This window comes from Aptenodytes forsteri, unplaced genomic scaffold (genome assembly GCF_000699145.1).
Source record: "Aptenodytes forsteri isolate BGI_AS27 unplaced genomic scaffold, ASM69914v1 Scaffold183, whole genome shotgun sequence".
NCBI classification, from domain to species: domain Eukaryota; kingdom Metazoa; phylum Chordata; class Aves; order Sphenisciformes; family Spheniscidae; genus Aptenodytes; species Aptenodytes forsteri.
In genome coordinates this window covers 160,493-164,641 of record NW_008795918.1, presented here as the reverse complement: position 1 = coordinate 164,641, position 4,149 = coordinate 160,493, and the positions used below count along the sequence as shown (strand labels likewise).

Genomic DNA, 4,149 nt, shown 5'->3' with positions numbered 1-4,149 from the left:
GCTGCCGGCACATGGGCGCCCCAGACCGGCCCCCGAAGCCTGAAGCGAGGGACAGGAGCGAGGGGCTTCCTCGGCCTCGCCTTAGTGCCCCGCCACGTGCGGGGGCTGGCAGCCACCTCAGCCCCGTCGGGATCCGGGCCGGGGTCCCTTAGCCACCCCTACTGTCCCAGGACGGGTTGGCGTCAGCGAGACCGGGGCAACAGCCCGCTGGCCCTGCAGCCAGGGGAAGGGATCACCTCGGTGGCCCCTACACAGCAAGGGCCGTGTCTGGATTTGGGCCCTGGCCCCCTCTCATGGCCCTGCCGGGGTCCCGCTGGGGCAGGGGGTCCCTGTGAGGTGCTGCTGCCTCCCAGAACTGAAAATGAAAGGATCCTTTTTTTCAGGGAAAAGAACGTCTGGTAGTTGTGAAGTGAGTCCACTGGAAAGCCCACCAACGTGCTTCACCCCGCACAGGTGAAATAGCTCCGGTTTCTAATGTGGGAGGTGTCTAGTTTTGGTCAAATGTTCCTTAATATGTCTTTTAGCTCAAAATGCTAATGGCTTTGTACAGGTAACCTCAAATGAATTTTGGAAATTACAGTAATGCTTACCTTAAAGCCTTATATTATGCCATCTGATTAAAATAGATAGATCTAGAGTTCTAACTTTGTTACTTAACAACATACGATGAAGGTTTATTTTAAGACTGTTCTCAATTTTTGAGGATTGGTAGACTTAAGAAAATTGGCAAATTTAGGGCAACTCATCGTTCCCCTGTAGTCAAGTGCCCTCTCCTATGAGCACGCCTGTACTGGCAGTGTTTCATGCTAAGGCCGTACCCACCAGGTACCGCTGCTGATTGATAAACCGGAGCGCTTGTGTTTTGTATGAAGCTGTTACTTACAACCTGGTGACATTTTCGCAGCCATCTTCAGCCTTTTATGTGATTTTTTTTGTAGTATATACATACATCAGACAGGTTTTACTAATTGTAAAGCTAAATTATCTACAGAAAGCAACCCGGAATTTACTTAGTGGGAGTTATTTTGATGTTTCAATATTTTTATGATGAGTGAATGAATTTGTATGTAGGGCCTGGTCCTACAGAGTTGCATGTACTGTGTTGTCACAGTATGGTAAATCCTTAGGAGGTACAAATTTATTGTAATATCATATTGAAACTTGGATAGCTTATAACTGCTAAAAGGCTGCTCTGTGAGGAGCTCTACTGCTTTATTTTATTTATTGAGTATTTCCACTGAAGCAAGAATGATATTGCCGTATTTTGTGAAAATAAGATTGTTTGTCTTTGCAGCATTGGGACTAAAAATAAGACTAAGGGATTTTGCTTAACCTCATATGCAAGTGCAGGTTATCTGTTATTTGAATAAATAAAAGACTTGGACTTACAGCCTTTTTTTCATTCAAGTACAGATGCAAGGTATGCTGTGGTATGTTTAGTCTTCGCTTTCTCTCAGGATCATGGTTTTGATGTTTTGAGATAACGTTTTAAAGTGCATTTCTGTGATGTTGCAATGGCCTAAGTGTTCCATTTGTTGCTGCATCTGAAGGCCGCCTTTCTGCAGCCCCGCTTGCCCTGGCAAAACCTGGGCCTGTTTATAGCCACATTGAAATAAGCGTGCTTCCGTGCAAGCATGAGAATCTGCCTGTGAGGATGCAATTGCAGAACTGGGCCCTGAGACCTTCTGCTCAAATAGAGAAATCCTTGTTCAAAAGACTTCCAAAGATATGGAGCCCGTCTTGAACCTTAGGTCAGGAATAGCCATGTTTAAGAAATTATTTTATTGAAATCTATAGGAATGTGCTCTTAGCGACAGTTATGAATCTTCCTACTTAACATCTTTTATCTTTAGAAATCCTTTGAAGTTTCTAAAATTCCTAGAGTCTTAAATGTTTGTTGGTTTTTAGGCTTTGGGCTGTCTTTGTCATGTTTTCTTTAAGGTACCATTTATCAGATGAGTGAATCAGTTGATGTTAAAATTCCTGCTTAAGTTCATTTTGTGTAGGAAAACAAAAAGAAGAACCTGTTCAGTTTTGGAACAAAAAGTGTTATTTTCCCTCCTCTTAGTTATGTTTTCTGCTTTTGATTGAAACTTGTTACAAGTCTGTAAGTTCTCTAGCCATTATTATTATTAGGAATAATACTTAAATTTAGCTCTGTATTTATTGCATTATATTCTGAAGCATAATCTATATTACCAGTATTGCCTAAAATATACTGCTGCTTTTCTGTTAATATATCGAACATCCTTATGCAATATAAACTGCCTTTTTGCAGAGTTGAAATAATAAGCTTTCTGAAAAGGCAGAATGAGGACAATGTTGCTGCTTTTATCTTCCTGGGCAGATTTTAACATATGAAAAAAAAGTAGTCCAAAATATGATTCCAGGTGGTAACTAAAAATGTCTAGTAAGATCTTAACATGCTAAGTGCCTTGATCTGTCAGAGTACTTGCATGTGTGTGCAGTACCTTGACTTGTGCGAGGCTCTTCAGAGGTCTTCTTGAGTAAGGATTGTGCTCTAGTTAATAAAAGTGTTCCCTACAGGAACTCTTGTAGTTGACTTTGGTTGCTTCCCAGTGTTTTCTGTCTCAATTTGGATGCTTTTACTAACAAAAAGGCTCTTGTTTCCAGAATTACAGCAGGCTTGGTTTGGTAGCTGAGCGTAGTAGAGAATTGAGCTCTTAAATGGCCAGAACTCAGCCAAATTTATGGTTAGATCACAGAATGGGGACAGAAGTTACAACTTCGTGGTGTTGATGTCAACCACAATTAGATGTGGTGCAGCTTCTCTTGATAGAACAGAGCATTTCACAGAGAGGTACTAGTTGCCTAAAGTCTCTTAGTATGAAATAGAAAAAAGGAATGTTTTTGCTTTCTCTCTAATAATACAGTTTTTACTAATACTGACTGAAAGGTTTTACTGTAAGGTAGCTTTAAATACCACCTCTCTCTTTGCAATGATTTTTATGGTCTCTGTTCATCAAATTCCATGTTGCCCAAACATCTTAAAATCTATGTATTTACTGTTAGTCTCAGCAAAAGGGTCACAGTAGCAACACAGGGAATTGTTCTTTCTTGGTCAAGTTGAGGAATCAACAAAACTACTATTTATGCTATTTGTGTTTGTGGAAAAGCTGAGGTTCTTGGAGATCCATGTTCTACTTCTGGCCCCAGGCTGATGGTTTTGGAAGCATATGTAGATGATTGTACCTTGTCTGTGAGATGTCATGAACACACCAAGCAATTTAACATGAAATCTGCGCTAGTATTAGCAAATACAAAACAATACAGTTAAGACCTCTTTAATCATGGCTTTTGTTTGGATGCAATGTGTGAAGCTCTGAGCTCAGTCCTCTTAATTAGACATCTTTTAACCACAGACATATAATTGCCTTGCAATTTACAATGCATTTGGGGATTCCATTGCTTACAAGGGTCTTACGTACGTTGAATGTCAAGTTCTGAGAATATGTTTAAGAATGTATCCAACCCACATGATTTAAAATATTCTAATACTTTCAGTATGGTGATTTCTCAAAATTACCAGTTGAGTTTTGGGGCTATAATGCTTTGGGCTTTCTAATAGTGACTAGGCCATTAACTTCTCTGTAGACTACAGCTGATGTCAAGTACCAAATTTCTATATGACATAATGCTGATACTCAGTATGGTCTAGCAAAGATTCCTCCCCAAAATTTGCTGCTACACTGTTTCCCAGCCTCTCTGAAGGACTGTTTTAACTGTTTTGGGAGAGGGTGTGTAGAGTGCAGAGCTACAGCCTTGTTTTCTTGGAGCTGCGCTGCAAGGGAACTGATTATGCCTGCTTGCCAGTACTAACAGCAGTTGGGAGCTAGCTTCTTCCTATGCCTGACAGCAGGTACTGACAGTTGCGCAGGTGTGTACCTCTGTGTATTTAAGTCTTTAATTTCCCTTTTTACAGTCAACTTGCAAACCATAGAATCATAGAATCATTTAGGTTGGAAAAGACCCTTAAGATCATCAAGTCCAACTGTTAACCTAACACTACCAAGTCCACCACTAAACCATGTCCCTAAGCACCACATCTACGTCTTTTAAAAATACCTCCAGAGATGGTGACTCCAACCACTTCCCTGGGCAGCCTGTTCCAATGCTTGGCAACCCTTT

At 41.0% G+C, this 4,149-nt stretch overlaps 1 protein-coding gene across 4 annotated transcripts in view; it reads left to right on the top strand.

Moving 5' to 3' along the window:
- INO80D (INO80 complex subunit D) overlaps nt 1–4,149 on the top strand; it is a 39,591-nt gene that overhangs the window by 1,299 nt on the left and 34,143 nt on the right. For all 4 annotated transcript variants that reach the window (XR_002086266.1, XR_002086267.1, XM_009284629.2 and 1 more), the window contains exon 2: nt 384–453. The gene's annotated coding sequence lies outside the window, so the exon portion shown is untranslated. The remainder of the gene's footprint in view (nt 1–383; nt 454–4,149) is intronic.